This window comes from Balaenoptera ricei, chromosome 16, assembly GCF_028023285.1.
Source record: "Balaenoptera ricei isolate mBalRic1 chromosome 16, mBalRic1.hap2, whole genome shotgun sequence".
NCBI lineage: Eukaryota > Metazoa > Chordata > Mammalia > Artiodactyla > Balaenopteridae > Balaenoptera > Balaenoptera ricei.
Window position 1 is genome coordinate 120,175,797 of NC_082654.1, and position 14,598 is coordinate 120,190,394.

The 14,598-nt window shown below is 38.8% G+C and overlaps 1 long non-coding RNA gene across 1 annotated transcript in view; it reads right to left on the minus strand.

Moving 5' to 3' along the window:
- LOC132350306 (uncharacterized) overlaps positions 1–13,356 on the minus strand; it is a 107,443-nt gene extending 94,087 nt beyond the window's left edge. Inside the window, exon 1 of the long non-coding RNA XR_009497886.1 lies at positions 13,277–13,356. This is a non-coding gene — a long non-coding RNA (uncharacterized LOC132350306). The remainder of the gene's footprint in view (positions 1–13,276) is intronic.
- Between the last annotated feature and the right edge of the window lie 1,242 nt (positions 13,357–14,598).

Below are 14,598 nucleotides of genomic sequence, written 5' to 3' on the forward strand. Positions count from 1 at the left end.
GTAGATCTGGGCTTTATAGAAGCCAGATACTGAATGACATAAACTGATTCATTCTGAAATCAATGTCTAACAAGAGGTTGAAAACTAGCCTTTCCTTAGACAAGTATGTCTTTACTGTGAAATACCGGTCACTTACACTCTTTGGCATATTCTGCTAATTTTTCCCACTTCTTGTGGCATGTGTTTAAAAGTCACTAGCTATGAAAAGCCAGATATTCTATGGCTAGTTTTGATTTGTGAATGGCAAGGAGACATACAGTCATAGTGCAAGGACTCAATTATAACACATCACCACCTCCGTTGTCCTGACTGGGGAGTCAAATCAGGGTGACTGCCTGCCTTTTGATATGTTCTGATAGCCATGTCTGTGCAATCCCCTTTCTTTGGGGGGAATGACTTTTCTTTCCAAGTTCTCATCTTTCCACTCCCTGCTCTATCATGTGTCCTGGACAGAAGCTGTGTAACAAAGCCTTGCTGGCCACAGTGGATGGTTTAATGGTAGGCAGTTGCGCTAAACTAAGTAGTCAGTGCCTCACACCTCACTTTGGGTCGGGGACGCAAGCTGGTCTCACCAGAGTCCTTCCTCAGGATTTATTTCCCCTGCTCCTAGCACATTATTATGAAAATTCTCAAACATACAACAAAGCTAAAAGAATTTTACAGTGACTACCCACCACCTAAACTCTACCATTAACAATTAACATTTTACTACATCTGAATTATCACCTCTCTATCTATCCATCCATCTATCCAGCTATTAATTCAAATTATTCTTGGTGCATTTCAAAGTAGGTTGTAGCTATTAGTATACTTCTAAGTATTTCAGAAAGTATTAAGTAGGGTTCAATATTGGTTTATGGGTTTTTTTGATATAAAAATCATATACAATAAAATGTTCATATGTTGTACATTTGCAGCGCTTTGACAAATATATACACTCAGGATTTATTTTCTTCAGAAGTGGAGAGAAAGCTTCTTTCCTCTTTGGAAAGTGAGACTCAAAGATGTGAGCCTAGAGTGGGGCAGTTATTACTCCGGCTTCGGATTCTTAAAGCTAGCTGGGGGAAGCTGACATACCAATATGGAGGCAGAGTTAAGAGATAAAAACAACTGTGAAAGTATTGTAGTCATTTCTGCCTTTTTTTTTTTTTTTTTTTGCAGTTTGGTTACATGAGCTGATAAATTCTTGTATTTGCCTAAACTATTTTGAGTTGTTTTTCTTTTACTTGCATCTAGTCCTGACAATATATATAAACTGTCCCCTTTAATTTTAAGTAAGGTTTTATGTGTCTACTGCAGGTATCAGGACCAAGTTGGGAGAGATTAAGAAAGTATAAGGTTTCTAAAAAAATCTAAGAGACTGTGGTTCTATTAAATTGAAAGCGTTGGCCTTAGCTAGGTTCTAGCTGTTGATCCCTTGTTTGTGGGAACAAGGGACAGTTTTGCACAGGCGCTAGCAACTTTATTCAAAGCAGAATCATTAACAAATAAAAAAAAAAAGCAAAAGCATGACGTGATAACCTTGATATCAAAAATATAGTTACCGAGATTAGAAGCACGGCCCTAGTGAACTTGCTAATTATTCTTTCTAACTTTGAACATTACCCAGTTTTTGTGGCTTTAGCTAAATAATTACAGAAACAGAGACAGTGTGTTTTCACTGTTAGAGGTGGAATAGGTTGCAAAATGCCAAAATGGGTCCAATCTGGAAAATGTTGAGTCCATGTGTGAGAGAAGGGAAAAGAGACGAAGACTCTCAATCATCGGAGGGGGAGTAAAGGAAGTATTTTATTGCCCAAGAGAAATTTCTTTTTTGGGTTTTTTTTTTTTTTTTTGGTTGTTCTAACATGTGATACTATTTATCAGTTGTGTTATTTTGGTATTTTATGGTCAGAATTGATTTCTTTTTCTCTATTTGTCTCAAACCAAGTACAAAGTTTTTCCTTGGTGATTTCTATAAAAGTTAGAAGAGTGGTTACTTTTGGGGAAGGGAAGGGCTTGTGAAAAGAAGGGGACTCATGGAGGGTTTTCAGAATATGTGTCCAAGTTCTGTTCTCCTGACCTGAATGATGGTTACAAGGGTGCTCACCCTACATTAAGCTATGCATTTGTTTTGTGGGGTTTCTGGTTTTATATTTTACAATAAATGTCTTAAAATCTGAAGTGAATATGTAAAGATGTTAAGATTTGATAAAGCTCTGAGGTGGGTATACTATTAGTGCTTATTTCATTATATTCATTATTATTCTGTATCATTCGAATATTTCATAATTTAAAAAATTTACTCCTTAACCTCCAACATCACTTTGAAAGGACACAATTCTTACATAGGCTTCCATTTCTGAGGCTTGTTGAAAGTGACAGTAAGTGACAGTCATCCCAAAACTGTCACTAGCACCTTCTTCCTTTGCACTATCCCCTCAAATTAGTTCTTCAATCTCTAGGTCTTCTAGTTCCTCAGCTCTTTTGTGTGAATCTTAGCCTGATTCATTTTATGTAGAACATCTGACCTTTCCTAAATATTTTTACAAATGCATATTAGATTTTATCTGACCAGATCTACACATTGCCGAAGTGAATGAGAATAGTTAAAGCAATTATTTGGGAAATTTATGTTAAAGCTTTCTTATTCAGATAATTCAAAGAGAAGCAGAGAAAATAGCGTAGTGGTGATTGTCCTGCTTTATATAATTATTTCCCCAGTTTCTCATTTTGTTTGGTTATTAAGGTTCTTTTCTCTTTTTAAAGACAATTTTTTTTTAGAGCAGTTTTAGGCTCACAGCAAAATTGAGGGGAAGGTACAGAGATTTCCTGTATATTTCTTGTTCCCACACATGCATAGCCTTCCCCATTATCAACATCACTCACCAGCGTAGTACATTTGTTGCCACGGATGAACCTACATTGACACATCAGAATCACCCCAAATCCATAGTTTACATTATGGTTCACTTCTGGTGAGGTACACACTGTGGGGTTGGACAGACGTATAATGACATGTATCCATCATTATGGTATCATACACGGTATTTTCACTGCCCCCCAAATCCTCTGTGCTCCATCTATTCATCCCTCCCTCCACCTCCCTCAACCCCTGGCAATCACTGATCTTTTTACTGTCTCCATAGCTTTGCCTTTTCCAGAATGTCACATAGTTGGACTCACACAGTAGGCAGCCTTTTCAGATTGGTTCCTATCACTTAGTAATGTGCATTTAAGGTTCTTCCATGTCTTTTCACAGCTTTATAGCTTATTTCTTTTTTAGTGTTGAATAATATTCTATTGTCTGGGTGTACCACAGTTTATTTATCCATTCACCTACTGAAGGACATCCTGGTTGCTTCCAAGTTTTGGCAACTATGAATAAAGCTGCTATAAACATCTGTGTGCAAATTTTTTGTGCAGCTTTCAGGGTGAAGATAAGATGATGATGATGATTATTCAACTCCTTTGGGTAAGGAGTTGCAGTTGCTGAATCTGCTGGATCATATGGTAAGAATATGTTCAGTTTTGTAAGAAACTGCCAAACTGTCTTCCAAAGTGACTGTACTATTCTGCACTGCCATGAACAATGAATAAGAGTTCCTGTTGCTCCACATCTTGTCAACATTTGGTGTTGTTGGTGTTCTGGATTTTGGCCATTGTAGTAGGTGTGTAGTGGTATCGTATTTTGTTTTTTTTCTTTTCTATTGTGGTTTATTACAGGATATTGAATATAGTTCCCTGTGCTATACTTTGGACTTTGTTGTTTATCCTTATTGTTGTTTTAATTGAGGTTCTTAAGAGCATTCTGATATAAGCAGGTAATTGGTGATAGCAACAGTTAATAATGTTTAAGCACTTGATATGTGCCAGGCACGTGCAAAGCACTTTACAATATCAGCTGATTTAATAATTCCACAACTCTGTGAAATAAGTACTATTATTGTTTCTAATTTAAAAAAAAGGAAGACAGAGGCTTGTGAGGGCTCAGTTAGTATGAAACAGCAGGACCGACTTCATGGACATGAGACCTGGGCAGTCAGTCGCACAGGGCCCTGTGATCAGCTTTGTATTTGATTTAATGCTCTGAGGTCACTGTCTTGAAATTCTTAATAATTTTACACAAGGGGACCTGTATTTTCATTTTATACTGGGCCTGGCAAATTATGCCCTGTGGGGTAGAGCTGGATATTTGACCCCAGAGGCTGTGCTGGTAAGCACTATTCTATTCTGCTGCTTATCCCCCTCTAAATGAAGCTAAGAGAAGGAAAAACAAAGAAACAAAACAAACAAACAAACAAAAAACCAAAAACACCCCAAATGAAGAAAGAAATGAACAAATAAAAAAACTAGTAACTGACATGGCATATGCATATAACTAAAGATAATAAGAAACTAATCTGGGAAGAATAATTTTAAAATGTGTGACTTGTACTTAAATTAACATTTCCTGGATATTGTTCTTGGTAAGTGAAATTAATATTTGAGACTTGTTCTACCTTAGGAAATGCATACAGTCCCATGACGTTAAGTTCAGTTTTCTATGTTCATCATATGTCTAAAGGCAAGAATTTTTTCTGAAACAAACTGTTAATTTGGGGGAACAAGAGGGGTGAACGCAGCAAATCTGAGAAAAATCTGTGCATTTGCTCATTGTTTTTCCCAACTGAGGACAGCTTCTCATTGCCCAGCTTTCAGGCTTATAATCTTATGCCTTATGCCAAATGAAGCTTAGGTACAGAAAGCACCTGGAAAATAATGGCTACACATTGGGGAAAGCTACAGTGTGAGTGTCTTCCATCCACGTAAGATATGGGGAGGGATTTGGTCACTTCTTTTTCCTGTGATCACTTTATTTCCTGCTTGTTCTGATTTGGGTCTTGAAACTCCTTTTCCCTCTGATTGCTGTGACGGCTATGTTTTCCATCTTATTGTGATTTTTGCCCTTGTTTTGCTTGTGATCTCCGTCTGTGCTTGTCTCTTCACTGGAGTTGCTCAATTTGAGTTGCTAGTTAATAGCTTGTCTAATTTAGCCTCAAGGGTCCTCATCGCTTGGCAGTGAGATGAAGCTTGGCTCCTACTTCTCCCTGGTACGACTTGTTCAGTGGAGGACAAGAGTGAGGACTGGTGGCAGCAAAGAGGTGGAAGCTGGTCCAGAGGCTCCAGTCTTCATTCCCTGTGACCTGCTGAGGCATTTACTGCCTGTCCCTGGAGAGCTTTGAGGCTTAGATGCCTCAGGAGTTCTAAATCTTACAGCTTAGCGTTACTTCTTAATCAGAAAATGGAATCACAGGAGAAAGAGCTTTTCTTACTGCATAGGGGACTGGCTAGGGTTCATTTATTGTTACTGACATTCCCCTTCTTGCCCCATCCAGTTCAACAATGCGCATCATTGTTTCCAAAAGGGTTTTCACCTGTGTCAGGTGAGCACTTGTACAGGCAGGTCTGAAACAATATCCAGCTAAGGGTTCAGCCTTGTCACAGCTGGAATGCAGTTCCCAACGACCAACATTCCAAACTGAAGGATTGTCATGATAACTAATTTTTTCTTCATTCTGGATTAAGGATGGATTTATAAATAATAAAAATAATACCTACTCCCAGCCCCAAGGTTTGCTTATATGTTCCTCACCAGACACCTGTTAGGTAGGGAGGGTAAGAACCACTATTATTCCTATTTTGCTAGTGCAGAAACTGAGTTTCAGGAAAGCTGTGATTTGCCCAAGATCTAATACGTCAGCTTAGATCTTTCTATGCCAAGAACAGCATTTCTCCATTACTGCATCACATCACTTCTATCATGAAACAAATTCAGAGTAGAAAGAAGGAAGTTATTCGAGAAAGCTGCGTGTAGCTTTCAGGGTGAAGGTAGGATGATGATGATGACGATTTGTGACTTTAGCATGTGGACCTAAATCGTCATCCTATTCGGTGATTGTCAGGTATAGTCTGGGCTGACCAGAGGGTAATCTCTGTATCAGGGACCAAAGAACTTGACGGGAAGGAAAAATGCTGACCCTCCTGCCTACCCCCCCAGGAAAATTAATCACCCTCAGAAAAATGACCTCAAATTTTATGGGTAACTAAAGAGCAAATCATGTTCTCTAGACTCTTACACTGACCAAGATTGAAAAATTCTTGGAAAGAATTTCTTGTTTCTCAAAGTGGAATACATGGCAGTGTGTCAGGGTCCTTGGAGCTACATATTAAATTATGGTACATCTTCCCAGAGCACCAACTCTATTTGAGAAAAAACAGCAAACAAAAAGAGCAAACAAAACATGTTTATCGATTAAAAATACCAACATTTTAATGGGAAGAAGGCAGTTTTGGCCTGAATTTTAACGAAGAGAAAAACTGCACATCTGCAATGGGTCTCTTTGGGTTAATACATCCCAGGTACTAACCTTAGGAATAAATTTTCATTCTCTTGTATCTTTGGATGGTTTCTGTGAAAAGTCTGAGAAGCACTGGCCATTTTGGTAGACAAGTTGAAACTAAGAGAATTTAAATGATTCTCCCATGGTCACAGCAGGCCTGCACTCAAAGTCTCCTGAATCCTTGTCTACCATTTTCTCCATTATTCCACAAATCCATTCTTTGTAATGAAAGTGTTTCTAAAACGAGAGTATATTTTCCTGCCTTAGGAAAACTAGGAGGCAGAAATAATGGCATATTGGAGAATGGAGACTGTGTTATAATGAGCATCATTCTCATTGCCAAAGCAACATGGGACATGGGTTGTTGAGTAGCTTGAGTTGAGTGTGAATGCAACCTAGTAAGGTCCAGCAAGGGGCTCTTCCAATCATGTTTCAGCTGTCATCTTGCTTCTAAGGCTTTGCCTCTTTCTTCCAAAGTAAAAAATAAATTCTGGTTATTAAGATAACTCAACCTTATTAAATATCAAGCAGTGCAAATTAACAGAGCAATAAGCTACAATCTTTATTCCTTAATTTATTGGTAATGATTTTTTTAACTAATGAAAATATTCAGTATTAGTGAGGATGAGAAAAAACAGTGAAATAGAAATTTATCCAACTTATCTGGTAGAATAACTTGAAAATATGTGCCAAAACCCTTGGATTTTGCACGTATTACCCTTTGACAAAATAATTCTACCTCTAGAAAATTTTCCCCAAGGAAATATACAGGAAAGCATGCAGGGATTGATTTAGTTACAAAGATGTTCAATTCGAGGTTCTTGAGAACAGTGAAAAATTGGAAACAATTTAAAAGTCTAATATTGGGGATTTGGTGAAATAAATTATATCTTTACAATAGAATACTACTGTATCTTGACTCCCCCATAGAAATATTGCTGTGAATGTTAAAAGGCATTAGAGTGAGGTAGTTAAAAGTAGGGATACTAGAATCTGATTTCCAGGGTTTACAATCAGGTTGTGACATTAACTAGCTGTGGGCCTTTGAACAAGTTTGTTAAATTCTCAGTGCCTCAGTTTCATGAGAATAATGATATAGTATTATACCTTCCTTACAAGGAACATATTAAGTACTCATCAAATATTAGGTATTGTTAGATAAGCAGCTACCAAGAAGGGAAGTTGTTTTTTTTACTTATTATTAACTAGAAATTACAGGCTAACAAAATAGTTCGTATAATATAATGGTATATTTTCTTTTAAAAGGCTCTTTTAGAGACTTTGGGATTGACAAAAAAAATTGTAAATCACTGTATTATACACCTGTAACTTATATAATATTGTACATCAACTATACATCAATAAAAAAGAAAGTGAAAAAAAAATAAAAGGTTCTTTTAGATAGTTTAGACTAGTGGTTCCCAAACTGTGTGCCAAGGCATCCTGGGGCATTGCAGTGAACTCACAAGAGGCCCCCAGGATATTTTAAAATTTCAAGAGAAACACAGCAACACCTCTGGACACTGTGTGAACTACCACTGTTAAGTGGTTTGGACCTAACTACATAGTAAACGTAATTTATATTGGTTTAAAGTGCCAGAAAAAATTACTGAAACATTGAGGGTTCCATGAATGAAGAAAGTTTGAAACTTTTAAAGTAGCCTATGGAATTTACCCAGATGTTAAATGTTACTGAGAAGTGGGATTTGTGTGCTTTACATTTTCTGCTTTTGATTTATCTGAACTTTTAAATTCTACTGTGAACCTTATTGTTTTAGTAAGACAAAGTTATTTTAAAAATAATTTCTTCCTGAATTTGTGCAGTAACCATTTATTGAACATTACTTGGGGTCAATTTCTGGGCTTGATACAGGAAGGCAAAGATGCCACACCCTCAAGGAGCACATAGTTGAGGGTGAGCGGAGAATGTAAACAAATGATTGCTGTGTGGTGGAAAAGGCTCTGAGTCAGAGGCTGGATTGGGAGCTCTGAACTCTGCTTTGGAGATAAGAAAACCTTCACAGAAGGCAGGTGTTAGGTGAGTCTTGCAGAATAAACGGGACTTCCCTAGATGGAAAAGGTGTAGAAGAGTGTTCCTCCTTTCAGCCTGTGTGTAGAGGCTTGGATGGCTATGGGGGTTGTGGGGAGGGTAGTGGTAGGAGACTGGAAAGGTAGGCCAGATTAGAATGGGAAGGCTTTGATGGGTCATGCTCTCGACTGGACACTCAACTTGTAAAGGATGGGAAAACATTAACATGTTTTAAGTAGGGGAGTGTTATAAGTGTTGTGCTGTGGAAGGATCACTCTGGCAGCACTGTGGAGACTAGACTTGGAGGCTGGAGCAGAGCTGCACAGGGCAGGGGACCAGCCAGGAGGATTTTGTAATAGTCTAAGAAGAGGTCACGAAGCCCCAAATGACTAATGACAAAGATTATATAATGGGCCTCTGTAGACCAAATCAGCAAAAGCAAATGATCCAGATGTAGCACATTATTCATTTCAAATATGTTGGTGTCTTTAAAAATAAAAACTTTGTTTTTTTCTGATCATAAAGACAATACACAATTGGTGTAGAAATTTAGAAGATGTAGAAATGTATAAAGAAGAAAATGAAAGTATTTATATCCTATGAACTGGAGCTGAGATACATGTGTGTTTATATATCACATATAAAATATTAAATATGACATATAAATACTGATATATAAATCTCAAATATATACATATAATTTAAAACATGTGTACATGGTAAAGTCTGACTTACAGAAGGATAGAAAATTAAAAATAATAATAATTACTGAGTGCTTACCAAATGCTAGACATTCTTGGAAGCACAAAAAATATAATAACATATATATTAGCTTATTCAATCCTCAAAACAACCCTGTGAGATAGGTCTGTGTGTATTTTGCCATTTCTAGGTAAGAGAGTTGAAGTATAGAAAGATCAGTAACTTGCTAAATGTTCTATAATGTGTAAGTGTCAGAGCTGGGATTTGAACCCAAGCAGTTTATCTCCAGGGCCTGTACCCTTAAACCCCTAAAGTACAATTCTGAGTGGTATATTTAACTTCTGTTTTTAATTAATTGACTTTACACAGTGACTCTTTGACATTCTACTACTACAGTGTTGTCCAACTGAACTTCCTGCAGTGATGGAAATATTCTGTATCTGCACTATCCAGTATGGTAGCTACTAGCTATGTGTAGCTATAGAGCACTAGAAATGCTGCTACTGTGAATGAGGAACTGCATTTGAAATTTTATTTAATTTTAATTAATTTAAATTTGAATAGCCACCTGTGGCTAATGGCTGTGTATTGGACAGCACAGACCTATAGGAGATAAAAAAAAAAACGAGTACCTCATGCATTTGTCATACTCCCTGTCCAGTAATCACAGGTAACCATGTTTGTTTATTTCTGACTTCAATCCTTTCCCATATTTATCTTTATTAAGTCCAGAAAACATGCCTATAATTTAATCTCTTGATTTACCTACTTTAAACATTGGATTGACTATGCCATACAAAAGCGGTCCCCAACCTTTCTGGCACCAGGGACCAGTTTCATGGAAGACAATTTTTCCATGGATGGGGCGGGGGGCGGGGGATGGTTCAGGCAGTGATGCAAGCGATGGGAAGCCCCAGATGAAGCTTTGCTCCCCCAACCGCCCTTCACCTCCTGCTGTGTGGCCTGGTTCCTAACAGGCCACAGACCCATAGTGGTCTGTGGCCAGGGGCTTGGGGACCCCTGCCATACAAGATGAGGAATTTATTTTTGTATCACTTAAGATTCTTCTGATTGCAAGTGGAAGAAAAGCCAAATCAATCTGATTTGAGCAATAAAAAGGGAATTTATTGGCTCATATAAACAAGAACATCAGAGGCATTAGGAAGGCTGAATTCAGAGTTCAAACAATGTGAGCAGAACTCGATTTCAGCTCAGCTCTCTGCAGTCTGTAAGCTTCATCCTTAAATTCTATGTGGTGGCCACAGCTGCAGGAGCCATAGGTTCATATTGTCTTAGATTCCAGACTAGCAGGAAGGAAAGCATGTGTCTTTATTGTGTGCTATTTAACTGTGGCCACAATAATGTTGAGTTAAAACACACACACACAATCTCAGTGGTGTACAACGATAAGTATTTAACTCATATATGTGTGGGTTGGCTGAAGTCAGCTGATCTATGTTGGGCATGGCTGGGTAGCTTTGCTGATCTTGGTTGGGACTGCTTACAACTCTGGGCTAGGATAGCTCAGTGGTGTTCCTTGTGTCTCTCATCTTCCTCCTGGGACTAGTGACCTACCCCAAGCATGTTCTCATGGTGATGATGAAGGTGCAAGAGCACAAGACCACATGCACAAGCACATACCATTAGCCAAAGAAAGTCAAATGACTGTACCCCAAATCAATAAAATGTAGACGTATGCTCCTCCCATGGAATTGAGAAGGAGGGAAGGAGTATTTCCAAGCAGATGAGCTTGGCTTGCTCAATTCAAAACCAGTGATTGTCATATATACAATGGAATATTACTCAGCCATAAAAAGAAACGAAATGGAGGTATTTGTAGTGAGGTGGATGGAGTGAGAGTCTGTCATACAGAGTGAAGTAAGTCAGAAAGAGAAAAACAAATACAGTATGCTAACACATATATATGGAATCTAAGGAAAAAAAAAAAAAAGGTCATGAAGAACCTAGTGGCAAGACGGGAATAAAGACCAGACCTACTAGAGAATGGACTTGAGGATATGCGGAGGGGGAGGGGTAAGATGTGACAGGGTGAGAAAGTGGCATGGACATATATACACTATCAAATGTAAAATAGATAACTAGTGGGAAGCAGCCGCATAGCACAGGGAGATCAGCTCGGTGCTTTGTGACCACCTAGAGGGGAGGGATAGGGAGGGTGGGAGGGAGGGAGATGCAAGAGGGAAGAAATATGGGAACATATGTATATGTATAACTGATTCACTTTGTTATAAAGCAGAAACTAACACACCATTGTAAAGCAATTATACTCCAATAAAGATGTTAAAAAAAAAAACAAAACCAGTGATTGGGGCCAAGGGCATGGATCTCACACTCTGGCCTTGGCCTAGGTCCTAAATTCCATCCTGGGGACAGAGGTTACATTCAAATTCACCCAAACCATGTAGACTAAGAGTGGAAGAGGAACAGTTACCCCAAACTAAGAGGACAGTTCTGTTGGCCACATGAAGGGGAAATGGATATGAGATGGCAAACCACAATGACGATTATAACTTTAAACAATATACAAGTTTCCCCCACTATGTGAAAGTAGAGCATTCCTAAGAAATCTTTTGCAAGCTGAAATGGTGTAAAGTGGAGAAAGCTTAGGATGCATCTTGCTAACGGATACACAAAATAAACTGAGATAAAGCACAGATGTTCACAGACACAGTTCAAAGCTCTGGGGGCTTGATGCTGAGATGCTGAGTGTAGCTCCCAGGAAAGGAGCTTGACAATGCCCCTCCCCCTGCTCAGGGTGCACTGCCTCTACCACGGCTCACTGCGAAACAAATGCTGAATGCTATACTACTTTCGCTTTTCACCTTTTTTTGTAAAAGCAAAAATTCTCTTCAGATTTCTTTCGGTTAGTGAAAACATGTATTAATGCAGGTGTTTTGTAAAAGTGAAGGGGTGTAAAGCAAACTTCTGAAAAGCAGGGGATACCTTTACTTAAATTTCTGTTTCTTGAGACTCTGGTTTCAGGTAGTATCCTCTGACATCATATTCATGAATTCCCTTTCACCCCCACATTTCCCACTTCTGTCAGCTTGATCATTCAAGCTGTTTGTTTATATTTATGAAGGAAGGACTGGGTAATTAACAAAGGTGGCTGGGTGTGTCTGGTGCAGTCTGTTCTCTGCCACTGGATAGGTATGTTTCCTTGGTAGGCATTTCCCTCTGAAGATGGGTACTGGCTGCATATATGGGTGGGACATGTCAAGTAACAAACTTCCCTTTAGGGTGCAAGCATATGGAATCATGCAGATGGTATTCTTTTCCCCACAAAACACCCAGAACAGAGGGCTTCACTGTGGGATGCCAAATCCCATACAAGGAGCCTTAGTTCTGTCCAGGCAGCAATCTTATCTTCTTTAAAGAGCAGATCTGGGGAGGAGGTGAGGGTTTCTAAATCTTCACTTCATCTGCATGTATGAGAAAGGTGCAGAAGGATGAGAAAGACCACATGATATAGCCCTTCTCTGGATAACCTTGCTTTTGGCTCCTCTTCCAGTCCTGAGTTCTGAACATGTTAATGCCCAATGTGGAGATTCTCCAAGGCTTCTTTGGAAAGAACATTTCCACCCTTTCCACAGCCTTCTCCTGAGAAAATCTGGGAGCTGCTTCCTTTGCTCTGCTTTATCCACCAGTACTGTTCACTTCCTTTCTATCTTCCAGAAAATTATGAAAATCTCTGCTGATAGTTCTTTTTTTTATCTTCAGCATGGTTATCAATTTATTCCCTTTACTGACTCTTCAGCAGAATTTTGAAAGAGAGTATACATAAAGTCATGTGCTCAGTCCTGAACAGATATATTTATATTTAAACAAGTTTAGATGTTGCCAATTACATTTTTTTTTAACCACTGGCTTAACTGAATACCATTCTTGTAGAGTTTTAAAAGTTATTTCTCGAAGTCACTCTGGGAATGACCCATGAAGGAAATGACTATCTTATGTTGGATCTAAAACCTAACAAATATTTATTTGTTATTGCTAGTACTATGTATATATTTACTGCATGCCAATAGCATTCAGAATATATCAGTCTACTGAGGATGGCTAAAACACACATAGATTGAAGGAGGGCTTCTCTCTACTGGGCTTCAAATTGAAGAGGCACAGCATTGAGATAGACACTTTCCAGGAGAAAATGATGACTCACACAGGGATGACTTCAAGGCATCTGGTTTCCATCTTCTTTGTTTCTTCTCTTGGACTCCATTCAGAGGCACTTCCTTCCAGCTGGAGCTTTTAATGGCATAATGTGAAGGCAAGATCCACAGAAGTGGGTTTAGAGGAGGGACTTGAAGGAGAAAATGCAGATCATCAGGGGAGACTATGGAAAATTACACCCAGATGGGAGGTAACAGAGAATGTACACACATCCAGACTAAAATGTACCAATTAAAATACTTAGGGAAATGCAGAGAAGTGTATGATTTTTAATATGGGGTAACAAAAATTTGAACTGAATAAAAAGTCAAAGTGATATAGTCCTGATTGCAATTAACAGCACATTAATGCAATTTCTGTTTCTTGCCTGGGAAAGTATGGTGGCTCTCTTTATTTAAATGGATGTAGCATAGCACTGCTTGTGGTTTTATTTTCATCTATTCATTCTCCTAGCTCCATTCATGACAGTGATACACTTCTTCCTATTTCATAGCTGAAAAGGCACTAATGAACCTTGCCTAGTGTTCCAAAGTGATCTGGGATGGTGATAGAGCCATCACCTGGGTGGGTGGCTTGAGCTTTGCTGTTAAAATAACCAGCAACCAATCAGAACCCTAAGAGACTGAAAGGAATGGAACAAGCAATTGGTTTTTGTATGTAAACACTCATTGCTCACGTTCCCCTACTCCCAATCCATCAGCAGCAAGGAGGAAGCCTATTTCCCTTTTAAAAATGAGAGTCCATTACATTCTGTACTTTTCTTTTCTCACATGATGTTTCACTTAATCAAATATCACTTGATCTGAGTGATTTGACCCTGGTCTTGTTCTCCCCGGGCGGGGAGGGGGGGTGGTTTAGATAAATGGAGGTAGGCAGTAGTGGTGTTGGAAGCTGTGACAATGGTTATGTTCTTCTGGACACCAGAGTGGGCAGAGCCAATCCAAGCTGAGAACAAGTCAAAGAATAATTATTTGCCACTTCATGAAGACATGGCATTGTCCAAGTCTCTGCAGAGATACGGTTTAACGAGTAATAGGTATATATATGTACAAAATGGTAATATGAGGCAGACCGTATTATGCTGTAAGAGAGGTACAAATACAGCTGACAGGGATAATAGAGATTAATTCTGAAGCTGGGGGTGGCAGAAAGGAGTACAAATCAGAGAAGACTGAATGGTCAAAGGAGAAGACGGAATGTGTGGGGAGGATTCTCTGCCTCATTGATTTGGATAAATCCAGAGACAGTGCTGGCTTTACATGTAGGCCAAGGGTCCGTGAACTCAAATGCTAAGGTGGCCAGGCAGTCATC